Here is a 20864-nt window from a genome sequence, read left to right on the forward strand (position 1 = left end):
AATCATGTAGTAACCAAAAAAGTGTTGAACATATAAAAATATATTTTAGATTTTAGATTCTTCAAGGTAGCCACCCTTTGTCTTGATGACAGCTGTCACACCCTGACCATAGTTTGCTTTGTATGTTTCTATGTTTGTTTGGTCAGGGTGTGATCTGAGTGGGCATTGTATGTTACATGTCTAGTTTGTCTATTTCTATGTTTGGCCTGATATGGTTCTCAATCAGAGGCAGGTGTTAGTCATTGTCTCTGATTGGGAACCATATTTAGGTAGCCTGTTTGGTGTTGGGTTTTTGTGGGTGATTGTTCCTGTCTCTGTGTTTGCACCAGATAGAGCTGTTTTGGGTTTTCACGTTTCTTGTTTTGTTAGTTTGTTCATGTGTAGAGTCTTTATTAAAGTACCATGAATAGAAACCACGCTGCATTTTGGTCCGCCTCTCCTTCACCTCAAGAAAACCGTTACAACATCTTTGCACACTTTTGGCATTCTCTCAACAAGCTTCACCTGGAACGCTTTTCCAATTGTCTTGAAAGAGTTCCCACATATGCTTAGCACTTGTTGGCTGCTTTTCCTTCACTCTGCGGTCCATCTCAAATTGGGTTGAGGTCGGGTGATTGTGGAGGCCAGGTCATCTGATGCAGCACTCCATTGCTCTCTTCTCCAGCCTGGAGGTGTGTTGGGTCATTGTCCTGTTCTGTTAAAAAAAATATTGTCTCACTAAGCGCAAACCAGACGGGATGGTGTATCGCTGCAGAATGCTGTGGTAGCCATGCTGGTAAAGTGTGCCTTGAATTCTAAATAAATCACTGACCGTGATGAAATTGCACATTGCTGCATTTGCAGAATAATTAAACTGATTCATGTGTATTCCACACAGATCTTACAGGGTCACAATATAGGTTGATCAAACATCAACAGCCAACAGTGTAATGACTTTAAAAGCTTGATTTCCAAATTCCTGTGTTTGTTTGACAAGATTCAAACACAGTAAACTTGCAGGTCTAAGCTGTAAGGACCTTGATGTGTTACACAGGACTGGACCTGAGTGAAAGCTGTGTGACATGAGCCGGATCCCTCTGAGGATGCCTGTCCTGGTGTGTTCTCTGTCTCTAGCTGTTGCTGGAGACAGAAAGGTAATCTGATGCGTGATGCTTACGTCTGCCTGCACCAACCTTTCCTTCGTCACCTTCAATTGCACTTAAACTTCACATCATGGTAAAGACAGCCTTCCTTCCCAAAAGCTAATTGCCCATGTAGATCAGAGACCGTGACCTACAGTTACTTCAACTCGGTGAAGTGTGCACACAGTTTGCAGAGACCTCACATGCTTTGCTACCACATGTTATCAGGGCTGGAACTTCGCTCTGACACACTCCTGCTGTCTCACTCTTACACACTGTGCTCAACCCCCTGCAATTTGCCTTTGAATGCGACAGGAGGCATTTCTGGAGAGCACAAGCCAAGTGAGCCCGGTCTTACATCATGTGCTTTGAGACCCAGAGAGACCCAACGGCTTAATTTGTGCACCATCAGGGTGGATGTGGATGCAATATAATCCAGAGCCCTGTGGGAGAGTGAGAGGAAAAGGGGGATTTCATGGCAAAGGTGCTGGCGGTGGGCTGATAATAGATGTATAATTAAATGCAGCGGTCAGACCATTAGAGGCTTAGGTGTTGGGAGGTGGAAAGATGGAGGGTAAAATAATCAGAGAGGGCGGATAGTGAGTCTGAAAGCTGTGGAGTGGGGCTTTTAGGAGCCATTGAACTCCTAGTGGAGGACACACAAAAAAACTCTGCTGGAGTGAGGGCCTCGTACTACTAATGAGGGGGCTTTCAAAATTAGCATCCCACTACATGCTGAATGAGTTGCCAGGCCTCTGACACCTCACACATGACAGCTTCACAGACAGGAGAGAAAGAGAGATAACAGAGCCACATAGAGGTCATGAGCAGATGAGCTCCCAAATTTTTCAGCATGTTTTTAAAAAAATATATAGATTTAGAGATAGACTTTTTTGGCAGGGACATATACAGGATGCTACCCTCCACAACATAACCTTCACTCCAAACCTACAACCTGATTTTGGATGGATATTATCTGCAAAGCTTATTCCCAAGCAAGCAGCAAATGCTCTGGCAAACAAACAGAAACCTGAAAACACCATCCAACCTGGAACTGAGTGAGTAATGTTTAGTCTGAAGCTAAATCTTATTTTCAAAAGCCAAGAAGAAAAATATATTACAATGATATATTTTACATTATAAGGACTGAATGCTAAATAAAGGCTAACAAGCTTGCTAGGACAAAAGATACAACTTTAATTATCACTGACATGGGAAGTGAAAGGTTTCAAAGCCCTTGAGCCCAACAGAGGTAATTAAAATATAGTACCCTATGAATGTAAAACAATTACAAGGCAAGAAAGGAGTACAAAATGAAGCTCCTTATGGAAAATCAATCTACACGTTTTGCTAACGGTTATAAAGATGGGAACATAAGCAACTTAATCTTCCACACAGACCATTCCCTGGCATGGCACAGTGCTATATTAACACACTACCCCTCTGTTAAGAGGGGGGATGTTACCGATAGGTGGAAACTCAGGATATTGGACAATGAGTAGTCAGCAAATGTGAACGTGTACAAATCTGGAACAGTAATTGTCACGTTCGTTGTACGGAGGAGACCAAGGCGCAGCGTAAGATGAATACATACTTTTAATGAAGACGAAGAACACTTAACAAACTATACAAAACAACAAACGTGATGCTATAATAATACTAGTGCAGACAAAGGCAACTAGATATAGACAATAACCCACGAAATATCCAAAGAAGATGGCTGCCTAAATATGGTTCCCAATTAGAGACAACGATAAACAGCTGCCTCTAATTGAGAACCAATCTAGGCAACCATAGACATACATAAACACCTAGATAGTAAACGACCCCATAAACCTACAAAACCCCTAGATAGTTCAAAAACACATACATCACCCATGTCACACCCTGACCTAACCAAAACAATAAAGAAAACAAAGAATACTAAGGTCAGGGCGTGACAGTAATGGTACAGGGAAACCCCAAACCATTTCAGCTGGATCTTCACATTTTCAAAAGAGAGAGCTGTGATTGGGAGTCCCATAGGGCAGCGCACAATTGGCCCAGCGTCGTCCAGGTTTGGCCAGTGTAGGCCGTCATTGTAAATAAGAATTTGTTCTTAACTGACTTGCCAAGTTAAATGAAGGTTAAAAATGTAATGTAATAAAATAAAATATAAAATCCCAGCACAGAGTGCTACTCCCTCATTTAAATGAAGGATAGATTCACCCAGCTGGAGGTAAGGCAGGTGGAGCTGGAACAGCAGGTGAACTCACTCCAGCAAAATCATCCAGCTCAACAACACCCCCTCAACCAAACCCAGAGAGCTGGAGGTGGAGAGAGACACATCTGCACTCTGGACTGTGGTGAGACAACATCAACAGGAGAAAGAGCAGGAGCAGGAGAAGAATAGAGCACTAGAGGAGAGGATCAGAGTGCTGGAGGAGAGGGTGAGGGGGAAGGCGTGTGACAGAGAACAACCATTAGAGAGGTGGCCACCCCCGCAGAGAAGCCAGCAGAACAGGCCACCTCAGCTCCCGACATAAGTCTTGACACCACAGCAGAACAGTCCACCCCAGACCCTGACCATAAGTCAACATCACAGCAGAACAGACAAATGAAAAGCCAAGCCTAGGGGATCCCACCCCCCTCTGAGTACGCTCCCTGTCAGCCACCCTTATAGCCCTCCTGAAAACAGCCCCACACCCACTGAGGACATACACGAGACACAGATTGTACTCCTTATGGATTCAAACAGGAAATATATACACTCAAAAGGAACATCAAACTCGACATACCAATTAGGATCTGGCTAAAAATACTTTAATCAGTTATAGAACCCATTGCCCTTTCTGGTCGGGGGCCGCTCACCAACCAAGAGTTAACAAAATGGGAAAAACACCAAATTGAGACTCTGCATGCAGAATACTGCAAAATATCCTACTTATAAAATCCAGATAATAGCAGTTAAATTATACAACCACCTAAAAGGAAGCTATTCCCAAACCTTCCATAACAAAGCCATCACCTACAGAGAGATGAACTTGGAGAAGAGTCCCCTAAGCAAGCTGGTCCTGGGGCTCTGTTCACAAACACACCCCACAGAGCCACAGGAGAGCAGCACAATTAGACCCAACCAAATCACGAGAAAACTAAAATATAATTACTTGACACATGGGAAAGAATTAACAAAACAACAGAGTAAACTAGAATGCTATTTATCCCTAAATAGAGAGTACACAGTGGCAAAATACCTGACCACTGTGACTGACCCAAACTTAAGGAAAGCTTTGACTATGTACAGTCTCAGTGAGCATATCTATTGAGAAAGGCCGCCATAGGCAGACCTGGCTCTCAAGAGAAGACAGGCTATGTGCACACTGCCCACACTGCACTTCCTAACCTCCTGCCAAATATATGACAATATTAGAGACACGTATTTCCCTCAGATTACACAGATCCACAAATAATTTGAAAACAAACCCAATTTTGATAAACTCCCATATCTACTGGGTGAAATACCAGTGTGCCATCACAGTAGCAAGATTTCTGACCTGTTGCCACAAGGAAAGGGCAACCAGTGAAGGACAAACACCATTGTAAATACATCCCATATTTATGTTTATTTATTTTCCCTTTTGTACTTTCACTATTTGCACATCGTTACAACACTGTATATGACATTTGAAATGTCTTTATTCTTTTGGAACTTCTGTGAGTGTAATGTTCACTGTACATTTGTATTATTTATTTCACTTTTGTTTATTATCTACTTCACTTGCTTTGGCAATGTTAACATATGTTTCCCATGCCAATAAAGCCCTTTAATTTAATTGAATTGAGAGAGTGGGTGAGAGCTGTGCTCAGCCAAGCAGGAGTAGCTAATACTCCAGAGCCTCCAACCGAGAGAAAAAAGCCAATTGAACTCTCTCTCAAATTAGGCATCTGTACAGGCACCTTCAAAGTGGGCCCTAGTAAGCCTAATCCACTATTACCAAACGCATGCAATGTCTGTCTACACCACCATGAAAGTCGGTGTGCAGCATGCTGTACCAGAGCCAATGATCTCTCGGCATAGCCATTAATTGCAGCATTATAGGCATAAGCCATGTCCCATAAGCCGATTAACTAACTGCGCAGTGTCCCCCCAATGGTCCTCATAAATATACCCTCAAAATATGCCAACCCGTCTATTATGTATGAGCGAGGGTCATTTTTTATTCATGTTTTTAGTCCTTATGCCTACTAAAGTGATGACTTTGCAGAATGACTTGGTAAGGTAGAGCGATGTAGATAGTGGTAGGCATGGCATTTTACCTTTATCAAAGGTGGCATTTCATCTCTTTCGTTTGAAGTATTGTGTCATTCTGTATTGGATATCATCAGGTCATTTAATCTGAAATAAAGTACCAGACTGAAACATTACATTAGAAAAACACATATGATATTGTACTTCAGTTACTGTAACGGTTTTCTTCTGGTGAAAGAGAGGCAGACCAAAATGCAGCGTGGTTATTTTTGTACATCTTTAATAAAGATGAAAATACAACAATCTACAAAACAAGAACCATGAAAACCCGAACCAGTCTTATCTGGTGCCACAAAGACAGGAACAATCACCCACAAAACCCAACACAAAACAGGCTACCTAAATATGGTTCCCAATCAGAGACAATGACTAACACCTGCCTCTGATTGAGAACCATATCAGGCCAAACATAGAAATAGACAAACCAGACACACAACATAGAATGCCCACCCAGCTCACGTCCTGACCAACACTAAAACAAGGAAAACACACAAGAACGATGGTCAGAACGTGACAGTTACCAAAAGAGTATTATAAACTGGGTGGTTTGAGCCCTGAATGCTGATTGGCTGACAGCCATGGTATACCACGGGTATGACAAAAAATGTATTTTTACCGCTCCAGTTACATTGGTAACCAGAGGGTGTGTGGTATATGGCCACTTCGCGTTGCGTCGTGCCTAAGAACAGCCCTTAGCCGTGGTATATTGACCATATACCACACACCCTCAGGCCTTGTTACTTAAATAAACCTGGCATCAAAGTAAGTGCACCATTCACTAAATAATAAAGCAATTCCTCTGGCCCTCTGATTGGCTACACAGGATAGTTTGCTTGGTTGGAGGACCTTTGGCTCCAAGCCGGTCAAGTCTCCAGCTCCAGGCAGTAATCACCAGACTGATGCCTGTAGAATTACAACAGATAAAAACCAGGGAGACTGAATCGAACCAGAAGGAAAATGTATGCTCATATTGAATGGCACATGTGGACCGCACAATGACTGAAAATAACACTTGCTATCCCCATTTCCCAGTCGTTCCCAGTCGTTGTCCCAATTGTTCCTTTACAAGCACATTAGAAAATACCTTTATTGATAAAAACGCAGGATTATGAGTAATGACATAACTGATATCTTGTTTTTACTCCATGGAAAGCAGTTGGAAATGTAATTTACAGTGGTAAGAAAAAGTATATGAACCTTTTGGAATTACCTGGACTTCTGTATAAATTGGTCATAACATTTGATCTGATCTTCATCTAAGTCACAACAATAGACAAACACAGTTTGCATAAACTAATAACACACAAACAATTATACATTTTCATATCTTTATTGAACACACTGTGTAAACCAAACGTTTTCTGTAGTTGCGGTCAGACCTGCACAACGGTCAGGAGGAATTTTGTCTGGTGTGAACCTCTCTCTTGAGGTCATGCCCTAGCATCTTAATCAGGTTGAGGTCAGGACTCTGACTGGGCCACTCCAGAAGGCGTATTTTCTTCTGTTGAAACCATTCTATTGTTGATTTACTTCTGTCTTTTGGGTTGTTGTCCTGTTGCATCACCCAACTTCTGTTGAGCTTCAATTGGCGGACAGATAGTCTTACATTCTCCTGCAAAATGTCTTGATTAACCTGGGAATTTATTTTTCCATTGATGATGACAAGCTGTCCAGGCCCTGAGGCAGCCCCAAACCATGATCCCCCATCCACCATACTTTACACTTGGGGTGAGGTTTTGATGTTGGTGTGCTGTGCCTTTTTTTTCTCCACACATAGAGTTGTGTGTTCCTTCCAAACAACTCAACTTTAGTTTAATCTGTCCGCAGAATATTTTGCCAGTAGCGCTGTGGAACATCCAGATGCTCTTCTTTTTTTTGGACAGCAGTGGCTTCTTCCGTGGTGTCCTCCCATGAACACCATTCTTGTTTAGTGTTTTACATATCGTAGACTCGTCAACAGAGATGTTAGCATGTTCCAGAGATTTCTTTAATCTACAGGATCGGTGGGTCCCCCGCGGGGCGGTTGAGCTAATGTAGGCTAATGTGATTAGCATGAGGTTGTAAGTGTGCTAGCACAGACTGGAATATGTTCCAGGATTCATAAAATAGCATTGAGGAGAATACCACCTTAGTCACCAGCTTCATCATTAAGCGCATCAACGACGTCGTCCCCACAGTGACCATACGTACATATCCCAACCAGTAGCCATGGATTGTAGGCAACATCCTCACCGAGCTAGAGGCTAGAGCTGCCACTTTCATTGAGCGGGACACTAATCCGGACGCGTATAAGACATTTCGCTATGCTGCCCTTAGACGAACCATCACAGGCAAAGCGTCAATACATTCACAAGGCGGATTACCAGGACTTGTACTTAGAACATGCGCGGAACAACTGGCAAGTGTCTTCACTGACATTTTCAACCCTTCCCTGACAGAGTCTGTAATACCTACATGTTTCAAGCTGATCACCAGAGTCCCTGTGTCCAAGAAACCGAAGGTAACCTGCCTAAATGACTACCACCCATAGCACTCACGTCAGTAGCCATAAAGTGCTCACATCAACACCATCATCCCGGAAACACTAAACCCACTCCAATTTGCATACTGCCCCAACAGATCCACAGATGCAATCTCAATCGCACTCCACACTGCCCTTTCCCACCTGGACAAAAGGAACACCTATGTGAGAATGCTGTTCATTGACTACAGCTCAGCATTCAACACCATTGTGCCCACAAATCTCATCACTAAGCTAAGGACCCTGGGACTAAGCACCTCCCTCTGCAACTGGATCCAGGTGGTAAGGGTAGGCAACAACACATCTGCCCTGCTGTTCCTCAACACGGGGGCCCCTCAGGGGTGCGTGCTTAGTCCCTTCCTGTACTCCTTGTTCACCCACAACCGTGAGGCCAAGCACGACTCCAACACCATCATTAAGTTTGCTGATGACAACAGTGGTAGGCCTGATCACCGACACCGATGAGACAGCCTATAGGGAGGAGGTCAGAGACCTGGCAGTGTGGTGCCAGGACAGCAACCTATCCCTCAATGTGAGCAAGACAAAGGAGCTGTCACACCCTGACCTTAGTTATCTTTGTTTTCTTTATTATTTTGGTTAGGTCAGGGTGTGACGATGGTGGTTTGTTTAGTTTTTGTATTGTCTAGGGGGTTTTGTAAGTCTAGGTGTTTATATGTCTATGGTTGCCTAGATTGGTTCTCAATCAGAGGCAGCTGTTTATCGTTGTCTCTGATTGGGGACCATATTTAGGTAGCCATATTCCTTTGGTAGTTTGTGGGTTCTTATTCTATGTTTAGTTGCCTGGCTGCACTAGCCATATTTGCTTCACGGTTCGTTTTGTTAGTTTTGTTCAGTGGTCTTTCTTTAATAAAGAAGTATGTAAGCTTACCACGTGGCGCCTTGGTCTCATCCATATGACGACCGTGACAGGAGCTGATCGTGGACTACAGGAAAGAAGGGCCGAACATGCCCCCATTCACATCGACGGGGCTGTAGTGGAGCGGGTCGAGAGTTTCAAGTTCCTTGGTGTCCACATAACCACCATCATGGTCCAAACACACCAAGACAGTCATGAGGGCATGAAAACACCCTTTTCCTCTCAGGAGACTGTAAAGATTTGGCATAGATCCTCAGATCCTCAAAGTTATACAGCTGCACCATCAAGAGCATCCTGACCAGTTGCATCACCGCCTGGTATGCAACTGCTAGGCATTTGACTGTAAGGCGCTACAGAGGGTACTGCATACGACCCAGTACATCACTGGGGCCAAGCTTCCTGCCATGAAGGACCTACAGTATATACTAGGCGGTGTCAGAGGAAAGCCCACAAAATTGTCAGAGACTCCAGTCACCCAAGTCATAGACTGTTCTCTCTGCTACCGCACAGCAAGCGGTACCGGAGCACCAAGTCTAGGTCCAACAGGTTCCTTAACAGCTTCTACCGCCAAGGCATAAGACTGCTGAACAATTAATCAAATGGCTACCCAGACTATTTACATTGACCCCCCCTTTGTGTTTACACTACAGCTACTTGCTGTTTATTATCTATGCATAGTCACTTTACCTCTACCTACGTGTACAAATTACCTCGACTAACCTGTATCCCTGCAGATTGACTCTGTACCAGTACCCTCTGTATATAGTCTCGTTATTGTTATTTTATTGTGTTACTTTTTATTTAAAAAAAATCCTTTCGTTTATTTAGTAAATATTTTCTTAACTCTTTCTTGAACTGCATTGTTGCTTAAGGGCTTGTAAGTAAGCATTTCATGTTAAGGTTGTGTTGTATTCGGCGCATGTGACAAATAAAATTAGATTTGATGTTACTTGGACCATTTCATCTGTCCTGCTAAGCATTCAAAATGTAATGAGTACTTTGGAGTTCGGGGAAAATGTATGGAGCAAAAAGTACGTTATTTTCTTTAGGAATGTAGTGAAGTAAATGTTTAAACAAATATCTATAGTAAAGTAAAGTACAGACACACCTACAAAGTTAAGTGTGTATTTTAAAGTATTTTTACACCACTGAATGGATCCCACAACACATGCCCCAACCAACTACGGCATCGAAACCACATGAGCGTTACACACTAGGATGCATCACTAGGGCTGTGATATGCAGGGCCAGAAAAAATAGGGTGTTAAGCTGATAAGAGAGTAGATCAAATGATAGGTGATTTTGTGCTGTCCTGATTTCCTGCATTGTGTCAGAGTGGCTGAGCAAGTTAGAAAGGGCAGGTAGGCATTGGGCTCAGGTGTCAGGGGATAGGTTAGGTGGGATGGGCTGCGAGCAGCTGAGGGGTGGTTTACGGAGATAGGTGGGATGGGCTGCGAGCAGCTGAGGGGTGGTTTACGGAGATAGGTGGGATGGGCTGCGAGCAGCTGAGGGCTGGTTTACGGAGATAGGTGGGTTGGGCTGCGAGCAGCTGAGGGTTAGTTTACGGAGATAGGTGGGATGTGCTGCGACCAGCTGAGGGCTGGTTTACGGAGATAGGTGGGATGGGCTGCGAGCAGCTGAGGGCTGGTTTACGGAGATAGGTGGGATGGGCTGCGAGCAGCTGAGAGGTGGTTTACGGAGATAGGTGGGATGGGCTGCGAGCAGCTGAGGGCTGGTTTACGGAGACAGGTGGGATAGGCTGCGAGCAGCTGAGGGTTGGTTTACGGAGATAGGTGGGATGGGCTGTGAGCAGCTGAGGGGTGGTTTACGGAGATAGGTGGGATGGGCTGCGAGCAGCTGAGGGGTGGTTTACGGAGATAGGTGGGATGGGCTGCGAGCAGCTGAGGGGTGGTTTTAAAAGCTCATGATCTATAATAGTTATGACTGAACATACTATTTATAATATATACTGGATGTGTTTAAGTGCTATCTATCCAGATGCAATGAATATCAAATAATTACACTGAACAAAATTATATAACGCAGCATGTAAAGTGTTGGTCCCATGTTTTATGAGCTGAAATAAATTATCCCAGAAATGTTCCATACAGACAAAAAGCTTATTTCTCTCAAATGTTGTCTACAAATGTGTTTACTTCCCTGTTAGTGAGCATTTCTCCTGCCAAGATAAACCTGACCGTTGTGGCATGTCAAGAAGCTGATTAAACAGCATGATCATTACACAGGTGCACCTTGTGCTGGTGACAATAAAATACCACTCTAAAAAAATGCAGTTTTGTGTCACAATACTATGCCACAGATGTCTCAAGTTTGGAGGGAGAGTGCAATTGGCATGCTGACTGCAGGAATGTCCACTAAAGCTGTTGCCAGATAATTTAATGTTAATTTGTCTACTATAAGTCGCCTCCAATGTCGTTTTTAGAATTTGTCAGTACTTTCAACCCACCTCACAACCGCATACCACGTGTATGGAGTCGTGTGGGCGAGCAGTTTGCTGATATCAACGTTGTGAACAGGGTGCTCCGTGGTGGCGGTGGGGTTATGGTATGGGCAGGCATAAACTACAGACAACGAACACAATTGCATTTTATCAATGGCAATTTGAATGCACAGAGATACCGTGATGAGATCCTGAGGCCCATTGTCATGCCATTTATCCACTGCAATCCCCTCATGTTTCAGCATGATAATGCGCAGCCCCATGTCGCAAGGATCTGTATACAATTCCTGGAACCTGAAAATGTCCCAGTTCTTCCATGACCTGCATACTCACCAGACATAACACCCATTGAGCATGTTTGGGGTGCTCTACATCGACGTGTATGACAGCGTTATGCAGTTCTCTCCAATATCCATTGAAGAGGAGTGGGACAACATTCCACAGGCCACAATCAACTCTATGCAAAGGAAACATGTCGCGTTGCATGAGGCAAATGGTGGTCACACCAGATACTGACTGGTTTTCTGATCCACGGCCCTAACTTTTTTTTTAAGGTGTCTGTGACCAACAGATGCATGTCTGTATTCCCAGTCATGTGAAATCCATAGATTAGGACGTAATTAATTTATTTCAATTGGCTGATTTTCTTATATGAACTGTAACTCAGTAAAATCTTTGAAATTGTTGCATGTTGCGTTTATATTTTTGTTCAGTATATATTTAGCTATATAACTAGTGTTTAAAAAAAGTGTGATGTATGTGAAATGTGTGTAGAATGCACAAAAATAATACAAATATTAAATAAAGATCTGGTTGGGTGAAGCAAGTGGCTTCCTAAGTGTTCTACACATGTCGTGTCAAGTGAAACAAGAGCAGGAGGAGAAGGCAGAACATCATTACAGAACATCTCCGGTGTGGTGTGTTTACCCTATACAACCCTGATCATATCCATGTGTAAAAATTGGCAATCTGTGCAAGTTATTATTGCAAAAGCTTCAGTTTACAATAGGCAAATTATAACTTGTGAATGTCTCTTTGTTTAAGTTCCTTGGCATACGATGCCATTGTGATTTATTGTCATTGCATGCACTGTGCTATGTGCTCATAATGGAAACTTGGACAGGTTTCAAATGAAGGAAATATATTCTCAAATGACCTAGTCTGTGTGCATTGCAGGGCCACTGAGTGACCATTTTGAGTTAAATGAGTTATGTTCATTGGCCAATTACTTTTGGATGATTATTTCCATTCTGCAAGTTGAGCTACCCCCCCCCCCACCCCCACCCCCCACCCCCCCACCCTACACACACACACACACAAAAACACTGGACACAGTGGAAACCATTACCACTCAAATTACAGCTAAGCAAGCTGTCTTGAAATGATAAACATCTTGAGCATGCACCCCTGGCTAAAGGGAAGGGAGAGCAGTGGAAAGACAAAAACACAAAAAGTCCCATTGCTCATACTGCAAGAGAGAGAGAGAGAGAGAGAACATTCAGTGGTTTGCAGAGCCTCATTGTTAATACACTTGCATCCAATTTACACAATTATCAATGAATATAACAAAAAGGCTCCTCAAATTGTCCCGTGGTCAAATAAGTAGGCCTATGGTTGAATTTCCCCTCATTTCCTTGTATGGCTGATTTATTTAGAATGATCTGTATTGATGCCTGGAACCCTACCCCAGGGCACAAAACAGCCTATTGGTAAATCCAATTACTGTGAGAATGGTTTTCAACTCTGTTCAAATAAAAGCAAGCTTGAAAAATCTGGCATGCTTATAAAGTGTGTACACAGTTGTGTGTGTGTGTAGGGAGCATTGTCACTAGGCAGTGTCTCGGGATAATGTAATGGGGACCCGGTAACGGGTCATGCTGAGTTCAACAATAGAAACGTTAGTATGTGGAAGAGAAATAACATTCTACCACCGTATATTACTGTATATATGTGGGCTTGTTTCATTTCAGTGAGTAAAAGCCGGTCTATGACGATAGAGACGAGTCAGGTACGACCTGGTTTTACATATTTAGAATAGAGGGGAAACTGTTGCGCTAGAACAGGTAGGGAAACTGTGTTACTTATCTTCAGGACAAACAATTGTATAATGAAGTCACCTGTTCATTTACTTGTGACTGAAAGTAGCCTATGACAGTCAGAGTGACATGCTATATGTGTAAAATCTTACATTGAAGGTCACTATTGGTGGTTGTGAGGAGCTGTTATTGTCAGGAAATCATCATTTCCACCTCCATTTGCACATACAGCATCACAAAAACAGCGGTCATAGACAAGGCAAGAGACCCATTTTTCAACTCATTGGTCATCCCATTAGTTGAGCCAGTGGTGGTGTAGCTATTGGGGGCTGGGCTCAGTAAGACAGACTCAACGGGCATTTTTCTACAAGCGTTCAGCACAAATTCAGCAGTCGGAACAGTGTGCTAGAGCGCTCACACCAACAACACGCGACATCGCGTTCGTTACAAAGAGGAAGAGACGGAGATGTTACGCACGAAAACTTTTCCAGCTACAAACGATAAGAGGACAGAACACCCACGCCAAACAGTTATTTTATAAAGAGTTTACCAAACGGTCAACCTCATCCTGAATTTATTCAGCGAGGCTTTTCATGGTAAGTTTTTTTTTTAATGCTGCAATATGTAACTTTTTGGGCGACTTGACAAAATTCACATAAACGTGATATATCGATCTGTCATTCTCACTGAAAGCAAGTCTAAGAAGCGGTAGATGTATTCTATGTGCTTTATTTCTATGCTTCATGTTTTTAAGATTCGTTTTTGCTATCTTTCATTTTTGTACACCAGCTCCAAACAGCTGAAAATACAATATTTTTGGTTATGGAAAATATATTTCACAGTGGTTCAGATGGTACAGTGATTCTCTGCACAATAATTGCTTGTTTGGTCACATTAACTGAAATTAGGCTATAACTATTAGCATTTTTGCAATCAGGAAATGGTGCAACGATTTCTGAAAAGGGCATTTGTAATTTATACAATGTTGCAGCCTGTGTTATAATATGTTGTGTAAATGTACTTTTATAATAGTTTTTGTTCACAAGAGACTGAGCGTCCCATATGGGAATAGTAGAAATGTTGAAAGAAGGCAGGCAGTGTAGCCTTTTGACACAGGTGTCGGCTGTCATACTTAACTGTCAATTTCTACATTACTTCTTTCAAAAAATAAGCTTCTCTGATAAATATATCTTTATACTGTCAGGCATGTAACATGCATGTCGTGGCATGTTTAACTGACCTATGTCTTTATCCTGATAGGTCAATAATGCAGAGCAAGTTGTCAATAACTGGCTCAGGACAGGAATGCATAATGACAATATTGAGTCGTTTTCATTTTACCGTCCAAACGCATTGTATGCAGCCGGCAATACATTTGTGGACCGTTCGCTAAACATTCTCTATTCAGCCTGCATCGGCTTTGATTTCCTCCATAACTTTATTTAAAGGGCAAGAAAGTTTAAAAAGACTGGGAAAATAAGCATACTTTCCTAATGAAACACAATTGTCCACCACCATGCTAGAATGGCTAAACGCTAATCCCAAACTGTGTGTATCGCGTTCAGCCAATCAGGTTGAAACTACAACCCAGGGATTTATTTTACACCTGCTGTGCAGCGGTAGGTTAATAAGGGTGAAAAATCACACTGCTGCAACACACCTTTCGGGATTAGCCTTTAGCGACTCTAGTATGGTGGTGGAAAATGGTGTTTCATAAAGAAAGTATGCCCCCCCCCCCGAATGCACTGTACAGTGCATTCGGACAGTATTCAGACCCCTTGACTTTTCCCACATTCTGCTACGTTACAGCCTTATTCTAAAATGTATAGTTTGTTATCAATCTACACACAACCACAATTTGGAATTTATGACCAAAATATTGTTGGTTAAAGCAACAGGTGGATAGTGTTTTTGAGTGCTTGTTTGTGTAATTTGCTAAAAAAGCATTTCCTCTTGTCTGTATGTGCAGCCTGTCCTCTGACAGGAATCCTCTGTAAATAAAGACAGAGCACTTTGCTAGTTAGGGAAATGGTGCCTTCAGAAAGTATTCACACCCCTTGACTTTTTCCACGTTTTGTTATTAACAGCCTGAATTTAGATTACATTTAGATTTTGTCACTGATCTACACATGATATCCCATATTGTCGAAGTGGAATTCTATTTTTAGATCCTATTTTTAGTCCGTATTTAACCCCTTTATAGCAAGCCAAAATAACTGCAGGAGTAAACATGTGCTGAACAAGTCAGATAATAAATTGCATGGACTAACTCGTGTTTAACATGATTTTTTAATGACTACCCCATATCTGTACACCACACATACAATTATCTGTAAGGTCCCTCAGTTGAGCAGTGAATTTCAAGCACAGATTCAACGACAAAGACTAGGGAGGTTTTTCCAATGCCTCGTAAAGAAGGGCACCAATTGATAGATGGAAAAAAAATTAAAATAAAAGCTGATATTGAATATTTTTGAGCATATTGAAGTTATTGGACTTTGGATGGTGTATAAATACACCCAGTCACTACAAAGATACAGGTGTCCTTCCTAACTCAGTTGACAGAGAGGAAGGAAACCGCTCAGGGATTTCATTGAGGCCAATGGTGATTTTTAAACCAGTTACAGAGTTCAATGGCTGTGATAGCAGAACTGAGGATGGATCAACAACATTGTAGTTACTCCACAATGCTAACCTAAATGACAGAGGGTAAAGAAGGAAGGCTGTACATAATATATATTTATATATATATATTGCACAATACAAATGTATTGCCAGCTGCATACTATGCAGATGAATGTTTGCAAAGCTCTTAGACTTACCCAGAAAGACTCACAGCTGTAATAGTTGCCAAAGGTGATTCTAATGTATTGACTCTGGGGGTTTAATACGTATCTCATCAAAATATATTAGTGTTTTATTTTCCATTAATACAATAACAAATAATACATCTTCTACTTTGCATTAGAGTATTTTATGTAGATCGTTGACAAAATGGATTTGTCATTTTTTTTAATCCCACTTTGTAACAACAACAAAATGTGGAAAAAGTCAAGGGGTGTGAATAGTTTCTGATGGCACTGTATGTTGTTAACGTTTGAATTCAAGTCAAGTGCTTACTTTAGCAAACAGCCTGGGGGACAATGGAGGACGCAAACATTTGCAGAGCCACGGGTTATTTACATAGCAGACTTCTTTAGAGACATTGTAGGCAGATACAGTGCCTCCTCCAGGTCTTTACCAGGACTACAATCTCAGCCTTGGGACGCTTTAGGTGTTGTCAAATTCCTACATACAACCTTTTGGACATGCAATGATTCATCTGAAATTGTTCCCTTTGCTACAGTGAGAGACACTGGTCTTGTTTAAAATATTTGACCAAGGACTTTGACTGAGAACTCATTTACAGCAACAAGCTGGAGAATAGTTACTGGGGATGGATGAGCCAATTGGAAGCTTGGGATTTTATTTTATTTTTATTTCACCTTTATTTAACCAGGTAGGCAAGTTGAGAACAAGTTCTCATTTACAATTGCGACCTGGCCAAGATAAAGCAAAGCAGTTCGACACATACAACGACACAGAGTTACACATGGAGTAAAACAAACATACCGTCAATAATACACTATAAACAAGTCTATATACGATGTGAGCAAATGAGGTGAGAGGCAAAAAAAAAGGCCATGGTGGCAAAGTAAATACAATATAGCAAGTAAAACACTGGAATGGTAGATTTGCAGTGGAAGAATGTGCAAAGTAGAAATACAAATAATGGGGTGCAAAGGAGCTAAATAAATAAAATGGATACAGTAGGGAAAGAGGTAGTTGTTTGGGCTAAATTATAGGTGGGCTATGTACAGGTGCAGTAATCTGTGAGCTGCTCTGACAGTTGGTGCTTAAAGCTAGTGAGTGAGGATGATCAGTGGTATGAGTGCCAGATTGGGAATTTAGCCAGGACACTGGGGTTAACACCCCTACAATAAGTACTAGAGGTCGACCGATTTAATCGGAATGGCCGATTTTAATTTGGGCCTATTTCAAGTTTTCATAACAATCGGAAATCAGTATTTTTGGGCGCCGATTTGCCGATTTATTAGATTTTTATTTTGTTTATTTTATTTGTATTTTTATACCTTTTTATTTAACTAGGCAAGTCAGTCAGGAACACATTCTTACTTTCAATGACGGCCTAGGAACGGTGGGTTAACTACTTTTCACCTTGTCAGCTCGGGGGATCCAATCTTGCAACCTCACAGTTAACTAATCCATCGCAATAACGGCCTGCCTCTCTCTCGTTGCACTCCACAAGGAAGTTGCTAGCTAGCATTAAACTTATCTTATAAAAAACAATCAATCATAATCACTAGTTAACTACACATGGTTTATGAAATTACTAGATATTATCTAGTGTGTCTTGCTTTGCATATAATCTGACTGAGCATACAAGTCTCTAAGTATCTGACTGAGTGGTGGTAGGCAGAAGCAGGCTCATAAACATTCATTCAAACAGCACTTTCGTGCGTTTTTCCAGCAGCTCTTATTTGTGCGTCAAGCATTGCACTGTTTGACTTCAAGCCTATCAACTCCCGTGATGAGGCTGGTGTAACCGAAGTGAAATGGCTAGCTAGTTAGCGCGCGCTAATAGCGTTTCATTATTTACTTGAGGCTAAATTGATTTTATTGATGTATTATATTAAGTTAAGTGTTCATTCAGTATTGTTGTAATTGTCATTATTACAAATAAATAAATAGAAATCGGCAGATTAATCGATATCGGCTTTTTTGGTCCTCCAATAATCGCTATCGGCTTTTTTTGGTCCTCCAATAATCGCTATCGGCTTTTTTTGGTCCTCCAATTATCGCTATCGGCTTTTTTTGGTCCTCCAATAATCGCTATCGGCTTTTTTTGGTCCTCCAATAATCGCTATCGGCTTTTTTTGGTCCTCCAATAATCGCTATCGGCTTTTTTTGGTCCTCCAATAATCGGTAAAAAATCATAATCGGTCGACCTCTAAGTACTTTGATCTTTAGTGACCACAGAGAGTCAGGACACCCGTTTCACTTCCCATCCAATAGACGGCACCCTACAATGTCCCCAGATCACTGCCCTGGGATCTTTTTATTTTATTTTTTAGGCCGGAGTAAAGAGTGCCTCCTACTGGCCCTACAACTCCACTTTCAGCAGAATCTGGTCTTCCATCCAGGGACCGACCAGGACCAACCCTGTTTAGCTTCAGAGGCAAGCCAGCAGTGGGGTGCAGGGTGGTATGCTGCTGATAGTGTCCTCCCAGCACCTCCCTTCCCACTCCCACTCTTGCATTGTATTGCTTAGCACAACAATTTACTGCTGTTGGTGCATTTTCGTGGATGTGCAGTATCAGTATTTGTTATACATAAGGCAGCAGAGAGCAGGCTTTAGATGTGCTTCTCTGAGACAATCCTCACGCAAAAGAGGCTGCATCTCTTTAATGAAGCGAAAACTGTAATACCTAATCTGGGCTCGAGGACCAAAGGGAATTTAAGACCGGATCTGAAAGAAATGCTGTCATTTTTCTTCTGTTCAATGATCAAGTTCATTTTTGTAACCTGTTATACTGCACTAGCATTGGACTTGTTTGGAATAGGGATCAAGCACTTCAAGTAGTGAAAAAGGGTGAGGTAGAGGGCTTTGTCAATATTTCAAAGTAGTGTTCGTCTGTGAGCATTTCGCTGTGTCATGGAGGAATTCCCCTTGTGGGACAGAAGGAGCTTGGGGAATATGAGGAAGAGGGTTTATGTTGTTTATTTTAACCAGGGTCGTGTCCCCTTCCCTGTTCAGTGATGAACTGCTTGTGTAAGGGATACATTGTTTTTGCCCTTGAAAGATATTGAAACTGAAGGTCAAGTCCCTCTAGATAAGAATACCAGTAGAATGGGGGATGTTTGTTTGTGTAACAGGGAAGGTAAAGTGCCATTGTGTTTCTGTGATTACTGTAGTTCATTTCAAATGGCGCATCTTGTAATGTGCTTGGACAGGTACTTTTTCCCCATATCTTCACGGTCTGTGGGATGTCTTATGTTTCTCTCCCGCTGCTGAATCCACCTCCTGTTTCTCATTGTAATTTCTGATGTTGCATAGTCTCCTTCCCACTCACTTCACCACAGTATGTTAAACAGTTTAAAACAACAACGCCATGGGTGGAAAAGTCTTGTTCTTTGTATATTTGGGTTGGGAGAAGTCTATGAAATGACTCAATCGTTTACGAGTAGAGGGAGGGCTGAGCTGAGCACTGACGACTTTATCAGATTGACGACTTTATCAGATTGACGAGATCAGAACTTCAGGGAGGCTCGGCCCCTAACCTGAAGGCTAATAAAAGGTTCTGCTAGTGGCTCGCTTCTGTCTCAACATACTGTTGAGATTTTCAGGTCTATTGTGTGTGTGTGTGTGCATGTGCGAGTGTGTGCCTACCACCTATCGACTTCTATCGGTCTGTGTTTGTAAAAGATCTGTCAACAGTACCACCTACCTTTTAGAATGGATCCTTTCCAATGCTCGATGATAGACCACAGATCAGGGCCACTGTCTTAGCCCCAGGCTTTAGTGATGTTCTCAGCCCTAACCTCAGTGAACAGCTGGGCCACACAGGTGTCTGAACGGCATAGACGGACAGGGGACAGTCAAAGGGACAGGGGGAACCCACCAGTTCTCAGTCCCTGGGAAAGGTTGAAGGTCTTCTGAGCCAAAATGTTGATATAAGATCTAGATAAACTGGAGATTATTTTAATTGAAGGCTCAATACTGTACGTCATGTCTCATCTTCAGAGGCAGGAGTTTTTCCTGGTCTGGTCACGATGTGGTTAGGATAAACTAAGGGCCTTGCAAAAAAAAATGTCTGAGTTGTATAGTGTATCCCAATGAACTAGTACTTTCGAGCCGGATCATAAACAGGGTCTCTCTGCCTCATGTTGTAAGCAGCTCTCTCAACCTTTGGTTCTCAGTCATCTCCTTGAGTGTCATACACAGACAACCGGAGTACAAACCCTGATATCTCCCGACCGTATTCAGTCAGTACTCCACCACTGTAACTACATTAACCTCTTTATCTTGCTCCAAAGCTCGCTCTTTCTTTTACATATCGCAATATTATTTTGGATGATATTATATAGATACTTTGACTCCAAGTTTCCACTTTTTCCCCCCTATGTAGCGTTAGCTTGCGCTTGTCGGTTGTACCTGTGCCAAAACTCTTGGGTATTTCATTTTATAGCATGTTGTCCATCTTATTTTAAAATAGTGAGCCAACATGTGTCAGCACTTTTATTTCCATGACTGATCAAAGCTAATTTTTTTTCATGATCATCTCGTCTCTTTGCAGCAGACATACACTGAGTGTACAAAACATTAAGGACACCTGCTCTTTCCTTTACAAAGACTGACCAGGTGAATCCAGGTGAAAGCTTTGTTCCCTTATTGATGTCACTTGTTAAATCCACTTCAATCAGTGCAGATGAAGGGAAGGCTACCGGTTTAAAGAAAGATTTTTAAGCATTGAGACAATTGAGACATTGATTATGTAT

General features: G+C 42.1%; 1 protein-coding gene across 1 annotated transcript in view; it reads left to right on the plus strand.

Moving 5' to 3' along the window:
- The first annotated feature begins 13655 nt into the window (after positions 1–13655).
- Positions 13656–20864, plus strand: part of LOC139376452 (leucine zipper putative tumor suppressor 2 homolog) — a 43962-nt gene continuing 36753 nt past the window's right edge. Inside the window, exon 1 of the mRNA XM_071119066.1 lies at positions 13656–13900. The gene's annotated coding sequence lies outside the window, so the exon portion shown is untranslated. The remainder of the gene's footprint in view (positions 13901–20864) is intronic.

The sequence above is a fragment of the Oncorhynchus clarkii genome, chromosome 20, assembly GCF_045791955.1.
Source record: "Oncorhynchus clarkii lewisi isolate Uvic-CL-2024 chromosome 20, UVic_Ocla_1.0, whole genome shotgun sequence".
In the NCBI taxonomy this organism is placed as follows: Eukaryota; Metazoa; Chordata; class Actinopteri; order Salmoniformes; family Salmonidae; genus Oncorhynchus; species Oncorhynchus clarkii.